Below are 22,762 nucleotides of genomic sequence, written 5' to 3'. Positions count from 1 at the left end.
TAGAAGAAAAGTAAGTGATGTATTTGCAACCATTTCTAAAAAGATTATGGTAATTTGCCATGGCAATTGACACATAACTGCTAGGGTGGTGGATCATTTTTTTTTGCTATGTAACAGTATTCAAGAACTTTATCTTTTTCTGTAAGTCTAAACCTTTAGCCTTTACTTGAAAAGTAAATCTTCGAAACACTGAATCTATCTAAACGTGTAAGAAGATAGTGGGCACTGTTGTGATTGTACAGGGCTTGGTTTGATAAGGCTGATGAGGAAAAAAGAACATGAGTGAGGCCACTGCTCTATGATGCAACACCCTCTGCATCTCTGCACCTTACTGTGAATACTTCAGAACATTATCATTAACAATCATATAGAATCATAGAACAGCCCAGGTTGTAAGAGATCTTGAAAAATCATCTGGTCCAACCTTTTGTGGGAAAGGGAGTCTAGATAAGATTTTCTAGCATCCTATCCAATCACATCTTGAAAATTTTCAGGGATGAGGACTCTACCACATCTTGGGAAAGTTGTTCCCTTGAAGGATTGTTCTCACTGTGAAAAATGTATTTGTTATATTAACATTAAGTATATTTGTATTATGTATTGATACAGACCACACGGGATACAAAGCCATCCTAGACACCCTGTGAACTTACACATTGCACACCAGATACATATTACTATTACTCTTTCTGCACATTATGAGATAAGAAGCAAGATATCTTTATTTGGTCCATGAGTGTGTTAAGTCCTAGACAGAACTGAGTCTGAATACAAATAATCTTCATACTGCAGCAAGTGATAAATATAAATTGTTTGTCCAGCACTGTCATATCTTTCAAACTCTATTGTTAAAAATATGAAGTAGAGTTAGTGTGAAACACACTAATGTGTTTAGATGTTATGCTTGGTTTTGTTGAAGGACTTGCAGGTCCATCTTTGGATATATAGAACTTTCTGAGGGCTTTAAACCATTTTATTACATACAGTATCAACATGCTGAACCTAATCTCTGCTGCTAAAGATGAAGAGTGAACGTAACTTTCTTATTGCAGGTGGCTCAATCCTCATTTCTTGTTTGAAATTCACTCTGCTCTTGTACTGCTGTGTTTTGAAACTTCCCCTTCTTCTTCTATTGCCTTTTTAATAACTCAAACCATATCAGGATGGACAAAAACAAATTAATGAAACTTCTAGAGATAAAAGAAGTAATAATAAGCTTACCTTCAAAAAGCTGCTTGATAGTACAGATAAATCATGGAGAAATAGAAAGCATAGTGTAGTCTAGCTAATTATAAATAGATTAACACTGCATGTAGTCAAACTAAATATTTGGGCTTACAGTAAAATGCTATTACTTCTAATGCAGTTTGTTACTATAGAATAAATGGAATCACTGTACTACTGTTTGAAAACTTTGAGAGATGTAGTTTATAGAGTCGTGTTTTGTAGTGGTCAAGTTATTTCTGGTAAGAATGCTGCTTTTCCTTTGCTGGGATGGAAGATCTTGCTAAATAACTAAATCATAATTTCTTTCTTCATGTAAATATAATAAGCTCTAATTTAGAAAAAGATGGGCAGTAATATGCAGTCTTGCTTTAGTAAGTTGTCAAAATAATTGCTAAATGTAAGTTAATCATTTTGGTCCTTGATGTGTTTAGCCTGTTTCTTATTAGTTGCTTTAATTTGTTTTCATGTAGTTAAGAGCAAGCTACTTTGATCTGAGATTGCTCTACTTCATTCAGTATCTTTAACTTCTAATGAGAGCAATTTTAGCGATAAAAGTGGTTCCTAGCCAAAGTGTTGTATCAAAGTCTTTATAAGGACATAAAGGAATTCACTGCTTGTGAGGAGAGCTAATCTTAGTTTTCTTTATGAATCTGGAGGAGAAAGGGGGGAAAGTTACTCTAGTCATCAGTAAACCGGCAAGGGCTGTTTTATCTGAGCTTTTGAATGTGAACTCTGAAGACTACAGAAAGGAAACTTTCTGTTTATAGATCCAGAAGTTTTCAGAGGAATGAAGAAAAACTATTCATGGAGAAAATGAAGGAAACATTTGTATTTTACCAAGTAATTATAAATACTTAGAGTACTGTAGTGTCTGGACTATATTCAATGTGATATACTTTTGAAGTGTCCAAAGCCAATAACTGTTTTTAAAGGAGTTCAGCTTGCTTGTAGGTCCTTATGTGAGTGGAAAGCTCAGAAATCTGGCCAGTGGTGTCACACTGAGAACTTCAAGTGGCTAAATGCTTTGAAAAGTCAGTCCTTAATCTTGTGCCAAATGGGAGGTGAGCTCTTTTGATAATTTGGCCTATTGTTTTGTAGTTAAAAGTTTGGTTGCAAATCCATTTGGAAAAGTGGCCTTTGATGAATTTCCTAAACTTATTTCCTAAGTTTTCTCTATTACCAGGAAATCATCTCTAATGCTAAACTTTAAAACCAAGGATATTGAAAAAAAGTTTTGTGTCTTTTCAGTTTTTCTTATAAGATACACACTGGAAATTAACTGTTCCAGTGAGGGCAGTGCTAAGTTGCTGTGGAATCATTTTAAAATAGCATAGCTTACTTTCTGAATTTGAAGGAGAACTGCTTGTTTTCACAATTATACTGACTCCATGCAGAGCATAAAGCATAAATCAGAAGAGTTTGCATATTTCGTATATCAGCTGCAGAACATGTTCAAGAACAGTCTACACAAATTCTGGGACATGAAGCCAGAAAATATACCTTTTGCCTCTAGCAAAAGTGTTTGATTCTAAATGAAAATTGGTGAGAAGAGATGAAGAAACAAAAGAGCTACGGGCAATCTCTTCGCACTGTGTCTGCCACAGAATCTAGGGAAAGTCCCTGGAGATAAAAAAAAGATATTACATGTCTTTGCACTATGCACAGCCTTTTGGTTGTTGCTCCAGTTGGTGCTACCTCTTTGCCAAAAAAAGGTCTTGTACAATAAAAGTTAGTTACTGCTCCTCTACTCACCAAAAATTAGATTGATTGACATTGGCAGAAGAAACTTGGTGCTTGCCATATAGGCACCTCACATATGAATTATGTTGTATGTATATGATACAACATAGATGACACAGCACTAACTGGAAGCTGAAAAATGGAACATGGCACATACACATCAGTTTTTAGCAAAAAAAAAAAAACCTGATGCTATTTCATTTCCAGATGAAATAACTCATTGTGCAGGTGCAAACCAAATGTTTTAGTGATAAGCAAACCTGCCCTAGTTTTTAAGGCTGAACAGCAACTTTAAGATTAACAGTAAGGCTATCTCCTGAATATATTTCTGTTTATCTTGATTTTTCACTGATGATATTGGAGTCATCAAAAAAGGAAAATATTCAGCCTGCCATAAGGAAAAATATGTGACAGGAACATGTCTTGCAACAGAGAGATTTCACAGCTGAGAAAGTTGAGCATAGTTCCCAGAGGCATGGCTTCTTTTCAGAGGCCTATGGACTACAAAACTACTGCTTCATGTCCCAGTAAGCTGCACATGCAGCAATAAATTTAGCCCTAGGACAGGTGATTCTGTTAATTGGGATTGGCAGGCACAATGGGGCTATGATCACAGTCACATTAAAATGATGCATACTGACTGGGATGAAAAACACCCATGTTAGGAGAGAGTCCTAGTGACATTCCTCATTTTTTTAAGAGTATCTGAGAGGACAAGAAATGAATTCCTACATTTTCATCACTACTACTAAATAAGCTAATTAGAAATACTAAAGGAGGCTACTTGATTGTTAAAGATTGAACAGCACCTGCAAATAATTGTATGAAGAGGCATGTGTTAGCCTGCCATATATATACAGTAAACAGTAACTAGAAACTTTTCATACAATATGCAATCACTGAATTTCAACTGCATAAGGAATTAATGGCCATATTTTAAATGCTCTTCAAGTAAAACAGACTGGTTTGGGTGCCCGTTTTTTACATATTTTGTTCCATGAGGAAAACTGAAATGTCCTGATGGTTAGAACAGGCTTCCACATGAGAGTTTTTCCAGTGTATTTTTATTTAAAACTAGGGTTACTGAGTGACACCACAAGCAGATGTGTCTGTAAAATTTCTGAAGGGGTGAGAATTGCAACACCACTGGCATGACTGTGTGGTGGTTCAGGAGGGCAGGGGGTGGAAGTCTCTGAAGCTAATCCTGCCTGTGGAAGGTCACATGAGGCCCACTCAGAGGCTCAAAACAAAATTTGACATATGAACAATGCACATTTCATTGAACAAGAATCAAAACTATACTAATACATCTTGCTCATAAAAATATGATTCGCAGAGATTAAAACAATAAAATTACTGATAAATTATTTGGAATATATGGTATAAACAGCTGATGTATCATGATATTTAGGTAAGTATCATCAAACTAATCAGCTGTAGTTCTGTTCAGAATAGCTATGTCATGGGATGGCTCCACAGGTTAGTTTTAGGATAGTGGTTGGACTCGATGAGGTCTTTTCCAACCATAATGATTCTATTCTATTCTACAGGAAGAGGTAATTTTGTAAACAGATTTTATTTTAGTATCATTACTTGACAAGTGCAGAAATTTGCAGAGTAAGTGCTAAGTTCTCAAACAATGGCAAGTTCTGGCTCCCTGAGAATGTGCATTGCAGCTGGCCTCTTGCTGCATGATCACTCAGTGACTCAACCTACTGCGCAATACTTGTTCTTACTCCACTCTTTAAGGAAAAAAGCCAGCACCTTTAACTTATGACTGTCCATAAAATTAGTATGACCATGGCAGCACCCAGGGCTTCATGAGTGATCCAACATTGCACATCTGACTGTTCACACCACATGGTGAGTCAGCCACAAGATGAGCCCCAATGTCAGCTGGTACCTGTAGGTAGCCAGATCCCCTTAGACCTACACATATTCTCACAGCTAAGGTGCAAGTTTCTCTATGCATAAGGATGCCCAAACATGCCTAGAGACAGGCAACAAAGCTGGTGAAGAGTCTAGAAAACAATTTTTATCAGGAGCAGCTGAGGGAACAGGAAATGTCAAGCCTAGAGAAGAGAAGGCTGAGAGAGGACATGATCACTCTCTACAACTACCTGAAAAGGAGTTGTAGTGAGGCGGAGGTCATCTCCTCTTCTCTTCTCTTCTCTTCTCTTCTCTTCTCTTCTCTTCTCTTCTCTTCTCTTCTCTTCTCTTCTCTTCTCTTCTCTTCTCTTCTCTTCTCTTCTCTTCTCTTCTCTTCTCTTCTCTTCTCTTCTCTTCTCTTCTCTTCTCTTCTCTTCTCTTCTCTTCTCTTCTCTTCTCCTCTCCTCTCCTCTCCTCTCCTCTCCTCTCCTCTCCTCTCCTCTCCTCTCCTCTCCTCTCCTCTCCTCTCCTCGAATGAATGACAGAACACAAGGAAATACGTTCAAGTTGCTCCAGGAAAGGTTTAGATTGGACATTAAGAAGAACTTTTTCACCAGGAGGGTTATTAAGCACTGGAATGGGCTGCCCAGGGAGGTGGTGGAGTCACCATCCCTGGAGATATTGAAAAGGCAGAGAGATGAGGTACTGAGTGATATGGTTTAGTTTAGTGACAGGCTTGGCAGTATGAGGTTAGTGGTTGGACTTGATGATCTTAAAGGTCTTTTCCAACCATAACGATTCTATGAGCCCATGAAGGATGAGTCAGAGGAATAAGGCTAGGGGCTAAGGCTGTAGCATGTACACAGTTTCAGAGGCCATTTGGTCAGCAAAACCATGTGAGATTTGAGACCCTTCAGCAGGATCGCTCTCAAACCCAGTTCTTCCCATTCCAATTTGGCCATAAGCAAGGAAGGACCTTGACTTCCATAATGCAATGTGGATGTATTACTGTTCTTTTTAGGATTGCAATTGCACAATAGAACGAGTTAGAATGCATTGTAAATTAATCTCATGCTTGATTTCAAGCACATGAGTAATCCTGGTGAAGATTTCAGTGCTTTACAGAACTGGAGTCTTAAAGAGGTTTGGTTTTTTTTCTGGGAAAGTCTTCACTGTTTCATCTGCAAAGTTAGAGTCACTGATGCAAGAACAATGGTGCAACTAGAACTGATTCCAAGTAAGGACAGCAGTCACATAATCACATTGTGCATAATCACAATGTGATTTTTAAACACCAGAGCAATTATGTCAGGGGCTAAAAATCAAGATGTTCCTCCTCCCAAAGGAAAAATTCAAAAGTAGCTGACTAAATCATGCCTTTCTCCAGGCTATGGCCAAGCATGAAAAATTTTAGCATAAAAGGTTTACTAAAGGTGTTTTAGAATGTGCAAAGTGACATAGTAGAATAAAAGTGTTGTCTCAGCCTTAACTCTCAAGTTTTTATTAAGTTACATCTTGAATTTCTTTTAATTTATGTTAACTGCAAAGTGTCAATGTTGGAGTTTTAAATTATAAATAAAATGTTTAGTTTGACATGTTTAAAAGATCTCATATCAACAGCCTGTCTGAATTGTTAATAGTTACCATAGCAACTTCACAATTTTTCTCTCTATCATTATTTGCAGTCTTTGGTCACATCATTTTAAAAGTTTGGTCCCTATGATAACATAGCTTAGTTGCAAATTTATTCATACCATTTGTTTTTTTTAAAGGGCTACCCATTTCTGTCTCGCTGCAGAAGTGTCAAAATTCCTGGCAGTTAAAAGCAAACTTGCTGTTACTTTTACAGCATTACACAGGCAGTGGTTAAAATAATGGTTTGGGACTAATCAAGAAATGAACTGAGTCTGTGGTCGATAAGTAGCTTGTGGTTAACTTTGAAAAAGTCTCAAGTCTGAACGGGGTGATTATCAGTTTTAGGCTTTAATGTCTGCAGATTTCAGTTTTACATCTGTAAATATTTAAATAAATAGATAAACTTTTACATAGATGATTTTGGGATTGTTTTTTTTTCCTCTGTGCTCGGTGTTTTGTATGTCAAACTGGATATTTCAGAGAAAAAGCCTACGTTCTTTACGTAGGTACAGCACCCTTCATGTAGTCATCCACCTCTCTAAGTCCCTCGCTGGATTCTCCATCTATCTATCCAAGGGCCAACTACCCAAGACAGATGTTTTTTTCTCTTGAAGAGTTATCATGGCAGTGGAGCTAATTTTTGATGCTCAGGATTAAATGTCACAATGAATGGGAGAGGTTTTGCAGTGACTAAAAAAACCCACATTTGAAGTAGATGTGCTAAACTACTTTTGTCTTAGGATAGTTTCATGTCATCCGAGAGACTTCAAGTTACTTCACTTTTATGGGATGTGTCATAGTCAAGATATTTTTTCTGGACTGGTGGTGAAGGTGGTGGTTCTTTTGATTGTATTTTTTGTGGGATATTATTGGTAATTATTATGCATTGATTGAATAAGGATGGGTTTAATAATCTGTGAGACTGACAAATTTCTCTTTGGACATATAGCAACCGTGAATGGATGACTGTAACTAAAAGTGAATATGTGAAGCAAATAAATGGCACAGTAAGTAAGTAAGTTTTGCTTGCTATTTCACCTCAAATGATCCTTTCTTTGGCTCTATTCCAGTGCTTGGGGTTACGGCACACTCAATCCCTTTAGTCCTTATATTTTTCAAACCCCACACGTGCCCAAATGTGTTAGCACTTACATCTAAGTAATACACTTCTATATACATACTGCTTCTGGCATGTCCCACAAAATCCCTCTGTATTAATTTACTCTTGCCTTTTATTCTGTGTCCTTTCATCTAAGCCTGCCATCTTCCAGTAATGAGCTCAACATCCATCCACCTCTTATCTACTCCATCCGCTTCCCTCCCCAATATTTTTGTGCTTTTAGACAAAATGATCATTTCATGGACAGATAAAGTCTGCAACTCAGCCACATGCACAATCTTATTCTAATGATCCCAGATTTGCTCTAAAGCTTTGACTTAGCAATGTTTAATCATTTTTATAAGCAGCAATGTATGAAGTCCATAAACAGTTATAAATGCATCATTTTTTAATTTTTTCTCTACATATTTGTTTTTACAGCAATCCCTTGTTTGTGAGTCTTAAGGTAGAATTAAATCTTAAAAGAAGCAACAATTGCCTAGCATATTATGCTTTTCCTAAGACACAGAAATAATATGAAATACAAATACTTTCAAGGTACCTTCTCTGCTATATACAGTAGCAAATATATATTTTTAATATGTTCTTAGAAATATTTGAAGGCAACTCAAGTGTCCTGCATTAAATGTTGTACCTGTCAGCACATATCACAATAAACTTTCAATGCTTAGTTGTTATTTCTTGGCCTCCTACTGACACATTAAGTAAAATGAAAGCTAGAATGAGTCCTGCTTTACCAGGATCATCAGGATTGAAAGAATAGTCAGGTACTGCTTCTTAGGAGGGTATGGCACAGGAAGGAAAAAGCCCAGAACAATCTTGAACTGCATTCCCTGTTGCTTGCTGATTCTGTCCTTCCCCTGGCAGAAGTCCATCTCAGCATCATTGCAATCTACCAGGAGGTGCTGCTATGGACACGGACAGAAAGAGCCAAGTGTGAGGTAGAGAAAAGACAAAGACAAAAAAGGGGAAACCCTTGACTGAAACAAAGATAAAAAATGTGATGGGTGCTATGGATAATAATGGAACAGCTCTACAGTTTCAGTTTAAGTCCTGCCACAAACAAGATTTTCCACCGCTCTTCCAAAAGTATGGGAAAAAAACTCTAGTCTTTAAATAGCTAAATGTTACATCTGCAAATCATCTGTGGAAATAATCCATCTGTATCTTAAAATGGAGAAGTATTACCCACATGTGTTTCAAGAGCACAGACTTTAAACTGTTTTACTCTACAGCCGTATTCTCCTAGTCCTCCAAAAGAACAGCCAAGAGTGAAATGAGACAAATGAACTTGAGTTTGGTTTGCATGTCAAGTGCTGCTCTGAGTATAGATGTGGAAGAGTATCGTGAGTATTTTAACAGATTTGTTCTTCCTGAATATCTTCATTCTTAGAGTTGCTTTCCCTTTAAAATCCTCACATGGGAAATACTTTTCCTGTCTGTTGAAATTTGTTTCCTTCTTGCACCCTCACTCACAACCCCTTTAAGGGATTTGTCGGTTAGAAGACTATGCAGTAATTACTTTTGTTGCTGCAGTACTGTGATAGATGAGGCTGTGTGTAGCTCCAGTACAGATTCAACACAGAAAAGTACTGTTCATATTCGAGGACATCTTGAAGATTGTTTTCCAAGTGTAAAATCCCACATAGCTCCATGTATCAAGTCTTGTAATTTCGTATCTTAAAATAGCTTTGACAAAAAAAAAATTACATAGATCAGCTGCCCTACACCATGCAGGAGAGGACTATCAACAATCTGTTCCTCCCTGCCCCCATGTAAAAATAACAAGATGGGGCTGGAGTAGAACAGTCTCAGCTACAGACACCAGCTATGCAGAAGCCATAGATATGGGCTGAGCAATTAGACAGTTGCCTGGGAGCTGCCAATTTGCTTTAGCTGTCCCATGCCCCACAACAGTGGGTCCAGGCAGAGTGTGGCAGGCAGAGCCTTGGGCTATACTTGGCCTGCTGCCCTTTCCCAAGAGCTGCTGTGCCACACCAGACCTGCTATCCTGTACGGTGTCACTGGCCAGATATGACATTTTTCACATGAGGTCACAACAAAGTGCTGTGAGAATCTACTAACCCTGGGATGAGTTTGTGGGGGTAGGCAGGACAGATGACAGTAGCCATCTCTTGTTCAGATATGCCTGCATTGTTGTCATTTCTTTGAGCAATAAAGAGAAGAAAGTTCACATGTTGCAATTCCAACTCATCCAAACTCCTCCATAGTACCACCATGCCAGTGCCAGGCAGCATCCAGGGCTTCCCAAAGGTGAAATTGCAGGCAGCAGTTTTAAATACTAGAATCTTACTAATGCTAGTGCTGCCTTTGGGCTTCTCTAACTTTTCCCCAGGCAACTAGACTGATGCATAGCTAGTGCTGGATCTGAGGAGCTCAAACATGGTACAAAGCAGTGTGTCCTAGTGTGCAAACATGCCAGACTACCATCAGGCTGCACAGTGTGGCACAGCACAGCACCAGGTGCCCACTGGCTGTACCCAGGGCAGCCCTGTGCCCTGCTCTCTGAACTGCCCCAGTGGCAGAACTGGTGGGTTTCCCCCATCCAGATGGAGCTGTGCTTCAGTCCAGTTTGATCTGAAATTGATTCATGGTTTGTGTTGTTTTTTTTTTTTTAAGTGTAGGAAATCAATTTGCAAATTAAGGTAAATCAAACTGGCTTGCTACATTATCCATCATTTTGTGAATAAAGTGGACATATATTGATTTACATTATATTTTCTGGTTGCAACTCAAAAGACTATATGTGATTGGATAGTAGATGTCCTGCTCTTGAAGACATAACTTCTTCTTCAGACTTTTCATATCTTCTTGTGTTGTTGATTGCCTTCTGTCACATCCCTTCATGTTTCATCCGTTCCTGTGCCAATGTGACTGAAGGTCAGCAAAATAATATTACATAGTGGTAAAACTAGAAGGCAAATACGCCTGTTTTGGATGAAATATTGTGCCTACTATCAGCTCAGATAGTGAACAGTCAATCCCAGTTTAAGGCAGATAGTTAGGATTCTGTTATCTGCTAAAAGTGGGTAATTTTCTCTAACCTTGAACCATCCATGGAGCCTGAATACACATCCTCTCTATCTCTAATTGGTGTACTGCAGATGTGGACAGTAGTTTTGTACATTTTTCCTCCATCAGAAAAGATAAAGGAAAAATAGTAATTGCATAACAATAATCGTTCCACCTCCTATCCTCAGCTTCCCAGGAAGGGACTGAGCACATGTGCAATACAGCCCAGGCAGCATGAAGGAGCCTTAGTGTAAAGGAAGGGGAATTTGTCCCTTTCTGCCAGCGAAAGAACAGGAAATTGGGCAGAATGGTTACCGTAAATGCATGCTGGAAATGGAAAACAGTTTGCAATGATGCTTTCACCATTAGGCCTCATTCAGGAGCAATCTGTAACACAAAAGTCATTTTGGATGATTGCTTACTTCTTTTTCTGCTGTGTGCACATTAGCCAGAATTTTTAATGTCTGCGTAGCGGGTTCTTTGAGATTGGGTTGCTTTCTCTTTACTTTTGCTTTGTTTTGGGTCCTTTTGAGGAGGAAAGGTGTTTGGTTGGTTGTTTACTGTGGACAGGACTTTGAGATAGTGCAAACAAATCTAATGGACTTGCTGGTAGTACACACAGGTCCCCATAGCATAGGGCCCATGGGAAACCCTCTGGTCTAACAACATCTAACATCACACCTTCAGACTCAGACTACTTTTCAAACTTAGTGAACTCTAATTTCAGTCCTTTTTTCTCTCAGCCAAAACAGACTTCACAGAAACTCCCCACCCCAGGGCCAGTCCCTCAGCCTTTATAAGAACCACCTGACCACTTCCCACCTGGACTTGATAATTGGCTGGCCCCAAGCACTGTGGCTCTTTATGATGTAGACCACCCTTGATACACATGCCTTTTTCTCAAAACAACAGAGGTTTTTTGAAAGGGAAGGAAACTTTTAAATGAGAGATAGCAAACTATAAAAAATACTAAGCTCAAAAAACATGTATATATTTTTAGAAGGTGTAAGATCTTCACAGATGTTTTTTGGAAAGTAGATGTACACAGCATCTGTGCATATTTATCCATGTATGTACAGGTACAACTGCTTGACTACACCAGTCAGGTTCCCGTGAAGATACATCAGGTAAGAAAATCAGCGATGTTATAATCCTCCTGGTGTTTCAGATATAGGAATGTGAAACTGCTCATCTCTTTCCATTTTGTACTGCTGTAATACAATGTCATGAAAGGGTTGAGAGAGAGAGGAGGTTCAAATGGGATGACCCATCCCACTCATTCTCTCTGTTTCTAACTTTTCTTAGCACCATCTTTCATAGCATTGATATGTATTGGAAATGCTGTTTTTAGATACTCGGGGCACAATATCACCTTTCTTTTTCTAACCTAGTGATTTTCCCCTTACAGTTTTAGTGTCTCCTCTTTGTATAGACTTTTATCCCTATGAAGAAAAAAAATCCTAAACTACAATTTCTATATATAATTTGTAAAATATGAACATCCACAGGTAGAAGACTCTCAGAGAGATTCTGATTCTGGTAATACTCTGCTAAAATACCTAGGGACCCAAAAAAGGACAGGTTTAACAGGGCCATTTGCTAAGTCTAAGAAAAAAAGATAAGGCAACTGAAAGAGACCATCCAAAAGTCAGTTAAAATCACTTCCAAAGTGCAAAGAAGACAGGAGGTCAGTAGTCAACAAAATGACATTTCAGCTGTAAAGAGTCTTTATTGCACCTTGCTCCTGTATCACGTGAGGAATGATAAGGGCTCTTTTCAATGGGAATGTCAGCTTCTCTTCTCTCCTTTTTTCATCTTGTTTTAAGTGCTCTCTGCTGTGATTCTTCCAAGGAGGGGCCTTGAGTTACCACTATCACTAGCTAATATAACTTTGCCACACATCCTTTCTTTTCTGGACTGTAGATCCAGAACAACCTTGAGGATATGTGTGAAGATTAAAAGATGTTTCCTGTCCATGTTCCCCTTTCCCAGAAATCTAATATTGCATAAGGCCTTATGAAGGTATCACAGAGCAGACTTCATCAGGGTATCTCTGTAGCAATAGTGTTTACTAAGAACAAACTAGTAAGAGAGCAAGCAGGAATATGACAAAGATCCCCAGGTAATCCATGCTGGAACATCTTGGTTCTTTTTGCTGGCAAAGTCAACAATAGCTAGTTGTTCCTTTTCCCTTTTCTTTTTTTTTTTTTCCTAAAGGAAATTAAATGTAAAAGATATGTTAGCATGGCCTTAAAGTTGAGATTTAGACATGTTTTCCAGTGTTGTGATTCCCTCAGCAGTTGTAATTCAACTTCGCAGCACATTCTACTGTAAGGCATAAAAATTAACATCACACTGTATAAGCAGAATATATAACCATAGCACTCTGTGAAATACTGTAGCAATTTGAGAACAGTATTAGGTTGTGTCTACTCCAAGCTCTTGAATGACTGTGTAACTTTAAGCATTAATATAGAAGTTATTTGGTTTTGGCTAATGTTTACAGTTCACAGTCCCAGGTTAGCAAGAGTTTGTACTTACATGTATCTTGCAGCACATGATTTTCTTATTTTTCTTTCTTTCTTGGGGATTACTGAAGTACTTAAAATCACATGCCAACTTAAATACCAGTCTCCTGAGACCAAGACCATTTCTGCTCAGGGGTTATTTGAGCAGCTGCTTATATCTTTTGAATCTTTCACTTTTCAAGCAAAAATTTCCCATCCTTTGCGACTCTTTTTTATTACATTTAAAAATTAATTTTAATAAAGCTTGAGCAAAAAAATGATTCATTGTTTTTGAGAAGGAGATGAAGCAAAAAGGTCACTTTTCCCCATTATAAAAATTGCATATGACTGTTATCGAACAATTCAAAAGCCATAGCAGTTGGGTAAGAAGATTAAATTTGGCAGGAAGACAGGTGTTTGGGGGAAGAGATATCTACAACTGTTCCGATAAAAGTTTATTTTGCTTTGCTGGACACTTGGCTCACTCACACTTGGTAGTCCTTTAACAGTGGCCTCCTTTCTCTGCTGGTGTTCCAAAAGCAAATGGGTTCCATGGCTAGTGAACAACAAATCAATTAATGACTTAGGGAAATCAGGATAAATTTATGCACTGGAAGAAGTAGAGATGCATGGCATTGCACCCACTTTTATTACTTCTTCAGCTCTCCCACTCTTAATCTAAAGTGGCATCAGACCTTATGCTAAGTATGATTTTATGCTAAGTAACCATGCCTGGCATGTTGCTTCCGCTAAAAGGGTATAAAATACTGTAGAGTGAAAGGTTCTTGAAATGTAAACCACTACTGTACTGCTCTAACTGACTGAACTTAAAAATACTCTTTTATTCTGCATCAGTAAACTGTGTGGTAAGTCAGAAGCACAGATATGGTTGTAGGCAGTTTGTAGACCAGATAATGATTTTGTATTGGTACACGAGATATGGAAGCCCAGGTTTTTACAGCAGAGCTTATTATTGCTGCATGTGGATCCAGCTGGTGCTCTGCTGAGAGGACTGGTGGTTTCTGCATCTTTTATTATCATTGAATACATACACTATAGCCAGAAACACCTCTGCCTGGACTAACTTCATTTATTTTTCTGGCCTCTTCATCCTCGAAGTGTATGAATATCCTGGGGAATGTGCACATATGGCAGCTAAGACAGCTGTACATGTGAGTAACACTTGGTTGTTAGTCATATTGTCTGTTTCCAGTAGTACTGGTAGTGGCTGAGACATGCTGGGCAGCAGTCTCACTAATCTGCTCAAGTTTTCCTTTGCCTGCATGACATGGATCAGCCTCCTTAAACATCAGAAGGCTCATAGCCTCACTGGGATAGCCACAAGGCCTCAGTGGCTCTGGGGGCAGGCCTTTCCAAAACCCACTGCAAATTGGTTTGTGGCTTTAATCTCACATAGGCCTAATTGAGAAGACCAAAGATGAAGGAGAACAAGCTTTTCTACAGAGAATCTTATTACAGTAAGTTCAGAAACAGAACTCTGAAAGCACAAGGCATGGTAATAGTTCAGCCTTGGTACAAAACAACATGAGCCCTTTAGCATTTGCAAAGGAAGCTACCTCTATAATGATCACCAGCAAACAAATTCATGTCTTGTTTAGGAAATTAGAGCACTTAATATTAAAATAGTGAAGTGAAAAAATAACAGTTTTCAGTTAGATTGCTAAAAAAAGAAAAAAAAAGAGGAGGAAAAGGAGAAAGATTTCAGCAGTATTTTAGTCCCCCAGTGAACCTACAGACTGCAGAGTTCATGAACAGATGAACAAATAGTGCTTTTCCACAGTGGAATTCAATGTTTTTGGAGTTACCATACCATATGAATTTAATATCTCAAAGAATAACACATTTTCATTACTGTTTGGATATAGAAAATCTGGATTTTTTTCAGACAGGGCTGGGAGCATGACATAGTATAAAAGAACAAGCTCAGAAGGAGGTTTTTAGAGCTACAGGCAGTTTTCCTCTGGAGACTCCTCAGAGCTTGCTCCCTACACTAGTGGTAAATATGATATGATTAAATAGATGCTAGTTTGAACCCTGTTGAGGCTGATAAAGGTAAATAATTATTGCGATTTGGATTGTTCACAGTCTTATCTGCAGCAAGCAACCAGCAGCCTCATGTGCCAAACATCTGTTTGAAGAGCCAGGTGTTCAGAGGGCTCCCAGTGCTGGGGGTGAGCTGAGCATGTAAGGAAATGCTTTCCAAGGAGACTCTTGCTATGGCACCCATATAGCAAAGACAGGAAGGCTCCAAATTCCACCCAGCTTTCAAGGGGACAAAATCACAAGAGATAATTATAGTCAACAAAAATAGTTATGGGTCCAGATAAGAATAGTTCACAGCTTTAAACACATTTTCTCTCACTATTCAGCAGTCTCATATTTTCATTAACTCACAGAAAATTGTTTAATCACAACATCCCAGAGGAGATTAGTAATCCAGTTCTGAAGTTGTTTGTGCAAGTAATTGTCATATCATCTAATAAAAAAACCTTACATTTATACTTTTATCATGCATTTTTTTGCATATTTCTGACATTAAATTCTTGTTGCCCTCTCCAAACTAGTATCAGAAAATCATGACCAATAACATTGTCCAAAAAGATACATGAAGTTAAAATTGCATCTCCACCATGTCTGGAGGAAAGCTGATGAAGCAATCTTTTGGCTATGTGTATCAATTCTGCTACAAACCAGAGTACTTGTAGGCATCTACTGTTAATGTACTTCTGTGCATTAAACCCAGGTAGCACCTTTGCATTGTGGATTTCAGTCTTTTCCTTAGAAGCTTTTTTGACATCACTTGTATTTTGAAGGGATTCCATCTGAAAAATTCTTGCAGCAGCATTATGTTGTAAGTTAGTGTTTATTCTGTGGTGCTCTAAAATGCACTGGTATATAAAGAGTTTTCAAATTTGTATTTCTTATAGCGATGGAAGTGCAGTGAGTGGGGCAGACATGGATTCCTGAGATTTAGGGAGTCTTCAATATTCACACCCCTGAATAAACAGCTGCACTCTTCAGCAGATTATTATAATAATAAATACAGTTTTATGGAACATCTGTGCCCAAAGGCCTCTTCAAAAGCAAATTTAAAATGTTAGCATATTGCAATCTCTTCTGCTTCTCATCACATTACTTTAGCTGAATTGGGAAAGAACTGCCCACAGAATAGTCCTGCCAAAATGTCACAACAATCAGAGTTTACAGGGAAAATGGTAAGGTAAGAGAATAATGGATGAAAAAGATATGATTACTGACAATTCTTAGTTTCCATATAAACAGCACTTTATCAATGTAAACTGCTCCAAAATATTGCTAATGTAGGTTTAAGGTTGTGATTTAATGCTCTTGCCTTGCTGAGAGCAGGAGAGTGGGCTGGAGAGCAAGCAGGACAAGGGAACTGATCTTTCCCTTCTACTTGGCATTTCTGAGACTGCATGTGGAATACTGCCACCAGTTTTGAGGTGACGGCAGAAAATCCACTTGCTAAGATAGTCGGGGCTGGAATGTGCAACTTATAAGGGAGTTAGCTAGGTTTGGTTGATGTGAGAAGGCTCAGGAGGGTATGATCAGTCTTTCGCAACCTAAAGAGAGGGATTATGGAAAAGGTGAGCCAGATCCTTCTCAGAAGTGCACAGTGAAAAGAGAAGAAGCGATAAATGCAAGTTGCAAAAAGAGAAATTTTAATTGGACATGAGGAAATAATTTTTCACAGTTGAGAGGAGTGCAGCAGGGAGTAGGCTGCCGAGAGGGTCTGTAGGATCTCTGTGCTTGGAGGCTTTTAAAGCCGAGATGGATAAATCCTTGAGAAACATGATCCAACTCTGAAGTTAGACTTGCTTTGAATAAAAGTTTGGAGTAGCTGATGATCCACAGTAGTCTCCTCTTATCTCAATTTTTCTTTTCTATGGTTCAATTCAGTTAAAGTACAAGCTAACTCCCTTAGCTGTACACACTCTGACGTTCCCTAAAGAGGCAAAAGTCCCCACAAATTGATCAATAAATGAAGTGTCAAAAGTTACAGAGAAAGGAACAGCGTGAACAATCATCATTGCATATGTTGTCTTAAACGTCTGCATTATCTGCACATAGTCCAGGGTTTTGTGTAGCTAGTTGTGAGCTGTGTGACCAGAATATAAAGACTGAGGTATTGCTGTCTTGAAAGGGTACATTGCAAGGTGGAGTCCACAGTGTCAGTAAAGGTGCACGAGATTTTTTTCATCAGGAGACTGGCAACACGATAAGGCCATGTTGGAGGATGGCTCCTCTAGGGCTTAGCAAATGGAAAGGTGGAAGGCAGGGTGAGACTGACGAGAGGATAACAGGTTGAGTTCAGGGTGTAGTGAAGGGAGCAGGCCTGACATTTGAGCATATGTAGTTCTCACTACCTGCAGCTGAGCTTGGATTCAATAAAGAGATATTAGACTTTACTCCATAGTACTCACAGTGAATGGTAGGTGTTTATTAATTCCACAGTCTTATGCTAAATGCTGTGATACAGATTTAAGTAACAGGGAACAGCTAATCTTCACATTCTAATTCTTTATTACCTGATGTTCAAGATTTAAATTTAGAAGTTCATGATACCCTGTGAGAACTTGTGGCATACTAATGAACCTTAACTCTGTTGTCATGATGATTTGGGGTAGGAGGGCGGTACTTCAAAACCATCAGTCATGTCTGATTTTATTAATACTACTATCTCTTCTGCAGCTTAAATTAAACTCTTCATAGTCTTATCATACATTGCACTTGTGCAGCTTTCTTTTATGTATATAAGGATGTAAATATCTGGTTTTCTCTGATATTTTGCTGCTGACATCTATGTAGCAGCTAATTGGTGTGAATCTGACTTCTAAAACCATTTTATGGCAAGAATGGCTTGGTGGAATAGTGCAGTTTGTCAAAGCTTTTGGCTTATAGCAACGCTACTGACTTTTCATTGTGTTTTTGTGCTATGCCCGTGTTAGTAATGTAATCACAGAGCAAGCTTAACATCTTTTCAGTAGAATAAACTATGCCAACTATCATACTTGAGACTGAGATTTAAAGAAGAATGCATATAATAAGTAGTTTTCTAGCAGTCAGTTTTGACAGCAAGGGATGTTGCTTGCTTTCAAACATCATGACCAACAATGTGGTATAACTTCAAAATATTTTGAAATTCTCATAGCTATAACAAAGGATTTCTGATCAGCAGTGAAAGGTGTGCCTATAATTCATGATGCATATGCCCAAGCTAGCATCAAGCTAACCAGATATGGAGGAAACCCAAAAGGGGTTCCAAACCCAGTCAGGGATTTGTGCCAATGCTGAATATACACCCCTAAGCTGCAACAGCACTACTGTTGGAAATGCCTGTACCCTAAGCAATCTCATGTGTTATATTAAGAGCAGTTTAAGAGCTTCTAATTCACTGAGACATCCTTTACATTAGAGTATAGCTAGGTGAAACTATTGCTTAAAATTTTTAGTCTTCACTTATCTGCTTCATCCAGTAAATCCTTAATAAAGTAATCACAATTTGGTATGCACAGGGAGGAAAAACAACTGTCTTTGTAAGTATAGCAGAGAAAGAACCAAGATATCTAAAACTACTACACTGTGGAAGGCTGGGTGGGAGGTAAAAAAAGACAAACCACAGCCTGTTCCATGTGGCAGCCTGGCTTTTAGGAAGCAGTATTGTACCTTCCACTGCAGGATACAATATTTTCAAACATTCCGATGAAAGCAAACAGGGTCTGAGGATCTGCTGTCTCACTTAGGAAATCCACTATAGACATGTAGATAAGCTTTTGCTTGAAAACGAAGGCATGCCTGCTGCCTCATTAAGTATAACTAGTATACGCACTGCATTAACTGACTAATGCTCAGCAGAATGCCAAATGAAGTCTAATCAGAGTGGATTCCAATTTATAGAAGAGATGAGCCAGCGACTTGAGGTTGCCCTCATCAGAGTGATGATACTGTCGTTAAATCTTATTTACTCATCTCTAACATTAAATTATAATCTGAACCCTGTTGTTTTCTGTTTTTGTGAAGGGAATCAGATATGGTTTGAAGGTACTTACCAGTTTTAATTGTGCTTCCTTGATGAAAACTGAGCTTATGAACTTCCAATCATGAAACAAAAAGTGGCTCTAGGAACTTGTAAAGGTTTCTGCTTTAACTGCATAGTTAATGCACTGTGTTGCCATTAACACAAGGTAGCTGTATGTGTGCACACTATGTACATACATTAAGGAGTATGAATGAAAGGGTAGTGTCTTTAAGCAGAGTGCTGGAAAGGACCAGAAATGTGACACTCATCTCAGACTTTATTTTAGTCCTGGTGTAGTATTACCAGTCATCCAAATTTGGCAGTTCATAAATGGTCCCTGTAGCCACAGATACTGAGAGTACAGAATACCTCCTAATGGGTCGTGACAGGCTGTCAGTTTTCCAGTAGGAAAACTTGATTAATCTCTTTTTACATGGCACATTATGTTTGCATTAGCATGAGCTGTTAGGCAGGCTATGTTGTTATTGCCCTCTTGAGCTATTACTCAACGATATATTTAGTGCATCTTACATGCAAACTTTTACAACTTGAGCTTTACCTTTTGTTGAAAAGGTCATGAGTTCATTGCCCAGTGAGAATGACTTTTCAACCCACTTACCTGAAATACAGCATTGCCATTTTTAGCTGCACTGCCATGCTCATTCCACCGGAGAGAAAAACATCTTGGAAAAGCACTTAGAAATAAAACAAAGAGCTGACCTTATCATATGCTGCTTTGTGGGGGCTTACCTGGTATCTGTGTAAATGGTCCCTATAGCCACAGTTATTGAGAGCACAGAATACCTCCTAATGGGTCGCGACAGGCTGTCAGGTTTCCAGTAGGATGCTAATTCCAGTAGGAGCTTTCAGACTCACAATATGTTCGTCCAGAGCTCAGCATTCTACCTTTTTGCCTTGAACACTTTTCAGCCACACCGTGCTGGTTTTTATGGTTTCGGTGCCAGAAAACAGACAGAGGTGCATTTCAGGATTTTTTAAAAGTATATATTATTTGAACCTAAATTATGTGTTTTTACAGTCAACTGCTGTGAAACTAATTATAAGGAGTCTATGTACATTCAGTTCTGCTTCTTTAAACATGCAAATAGCTCCCTTGTCATTATTATGGTTCAGTGAATAGGAATAGGGGTAAGGAGGGAGTTTAGCTATTGATGGGGGGCAGGGGGGGGAGCAGGAACTTCACTACAGAGCTCCCACTTTTCTGACTTGGGTAGAAATTGTGTGAGACCATGACAGTAGTTATTCTCATCTCTGCTACTTCAGTAAGGTTTAAACCTTACTTCAGGTTCTCTAATTGCAAACTGAGGATGGTGATCTATGTATCCTGCTGAGGAGAGGTTAGGAATGATGGGTTATTTTTGCATACATGCCAGTGGTTACTACTCAGGTGAACAAGGAGAGCAGGATACTTAATTACTCAGTGTGAAATGGCAGACTGTTGTACTCTCTGACTAGCTATTTCTTAGTAGTATGGCAACAATACTATCGCTTCCCACATACAGTCAAAAGAGGATGCAAATCAAACACAATCATCAGAGCAGCCACAATTAACTGAATTCAGTTTTCATGGTTTTCTGAGAATTCCTTCTGGGAGGTGTTGTTTTCAGCAGCACCTAACTTTATCATTAATTCCACAAACCTGGCATGAACCAGATTGCACACAGATTTATTACTGGTCTCTAATAGAGGAGCAGGCAATGGGAACTAAAGCCTACTCCTGGCTGAGATCCCACACCACGGCTCTGCTCCCTCAGCTGACCTCTTGCATTTCTCAAGTGTGGTGTTTTCCGGTGTGAATTTGTTCAAAGTAGAATGAGTATTATCAGCCCAGGAAGATCCATTATTGGAAATTAATTGAGAAGCTTCAGTCACACTAGAGAGAGATATGGTACTGCAAAATGTCTGGGTTTGCCTGCCTGGAGAATGCTTTTCATTAAAAAAAAAGGCAAAAAAAAGGCCTGTATTTTAAAGTATCTCTTTAAACTATGTGTTTGTAGTGTTGACTGTCATATTTCTTGTAGCACAAAAGGATGTGGCAGCCATGTTTTCTCCATCAGGGGGTAAAGAGCTTTCCCTGAGCCATTGCACAGGCAGGCAGAGAGCAGTTCAGCCTGGCAGCACTCCCTGGTGCAGGTTTCCTTGGTATCAGAACTAGCTGCCACAGCATAGGGAAGTTGTTCAGTGTGTCTGCTTGTAGGACAGTGGCAGAGCAGATTGTCCAAGAAAGTAAGGACTTTTGTAACTGGCTTCTTGATGACTAACTACTAAAGTGTAAGACCATAGGATGAGTTCTGATTATAAATACTATAGAAATACTGTTGTATACCCACACTCAAGGACTAGATTCTTGGTGACCATTTTTTTCTGTGCATCAAGCTAAAGCAAAAAGAAAGCCTTGTGATAAATACAAAATACAGAACAATAGTTAAACGTGAATAATTAGACCACGTGATCTTTCTTTGAATCAGTATTACCAAAGGTTCTGAGCTTTGTCTTTTGCATCTGTCAGTCAGCTCTGAGCTATTGCCTGAAGGAAGTCTGATGTGCCATGACACAATACAATGTTCATGTCACCTGGTAATGCACTCTGAAGGGGACTCTGATTATTTGAATGTGTTTTACTTGGAGGTTATTAATTGCGATGCTTAGCTGCTGCACTATTTTGCTGCTAGTCACAGCTGTAACAAAAGCATGCCATATTTTATGGCTAGTACAGTTCAGCTTTAAATTTATACGTTCTATAAATGCCATAATATTGTTATTTTAATCTGTAAATCAGGTTTGTCATGAGCCATACATTAGAAATGGCTCCTGTGTCCAATATAACTCCTAGCAGCCCCAATTTTGGTGGATAAGTGTTGATTTTAAAAGGACTCTCTTATGCCCTGAGCTCATCATACTCCTGACTGCCACAGAGCAGCCATACTATGGAAGATCAAGAGGGAAAAATAATTCTGTTAGTGAAACATTTATTCTCGACCAGCATTGAAACTTAGCTGGATTTTCAGTTCTGCCATTGCTCAGAACCAATACTTCAGTCTTCTTTTTTAAAGCTGAAACAAGTGGGAGTGGTGGGACCAGCCCAGGCAGTTCTGTGCTATTTCATGAAACCCCTTGAGCTCATCCATAGGGAACTGTGAGGCTGGGAGCATGCCACAAGCACCCTGTGTGTTAGCCATTTGCATCCCAGCTCCACTCTGCAAGCAGAGTGCTAAGCCCAGAATAATTGGCGTCTTTCTAAGACTGGCAACAGTATTGTGCTACCATTGCTATGAAGCCTTGAGACCAGAGCTGGCCTGAGTGCAGCCAGCCTACAGTGTAGAAAGTGCTGGTCTGAACAGTGGCATTCAACAGCAAACAGGAAAAAACACCCTTGGTAATTCCATAGAAATTTAGGGCAGAGGAGTACCAAAAAGAGCAATACAGGCACCACATGACCCAGTAACCTCCTGTGGCAGAGCTCATAGGCAGAGGCTGAAAATTCACCCTCCACTTGAAGGAGCAGGGCCAAGGAGAAGAGATCTGGATACCAAGAGCAGGGAAGGAGCC

At 39.0% G+C, this 22,762-nt stretch overlaps 1 protein-coding gene across 8 annotated transcripts in view; it reads left to right on the top strand.

The window, feature by feature from the left end:
* SEMA6D (semaphorin 6D) overlaps positions 1–22,762 on the top strand; it is a 224,917-nt gene that overhangs the window by 124,321 nt on the left and 77,834 nt on the right. For 7 of the 8 annotated variants that reach the window (XM_061999408.1, XM_061999406.1, XM_061999404.1 and 4 more), the window contains exon 3: positions 7,421–7,482. The exons of the other annotated variant lie outside the window; for it this stretch is intronic. The gene's annotated coding sequence lies outside the window, so the exon portion shown is untranslated. The remainder of the gene's footprint in view (positions 1–7,420; positions 7,483–22,762) is intronic. 8 annotated transcript variants of the gene reach the window in all.

This window comes from Colius striatus, chromosome 7 (genome assembly GCF_028858725.1).
Source record: "Colius striatus isolate bColStr4 chromosome 7, bColStr4.1.hap1, whole genome shotgun sequence".
Lineage (NCBI taxonomy): Eukaryota > Metazoa > Chordata > Aves > Coliiformes > Coliidae > Colius > Colius striatus.
This window is presented reverse-complemented; position numbering and strand designations above follow the sequence as displayed.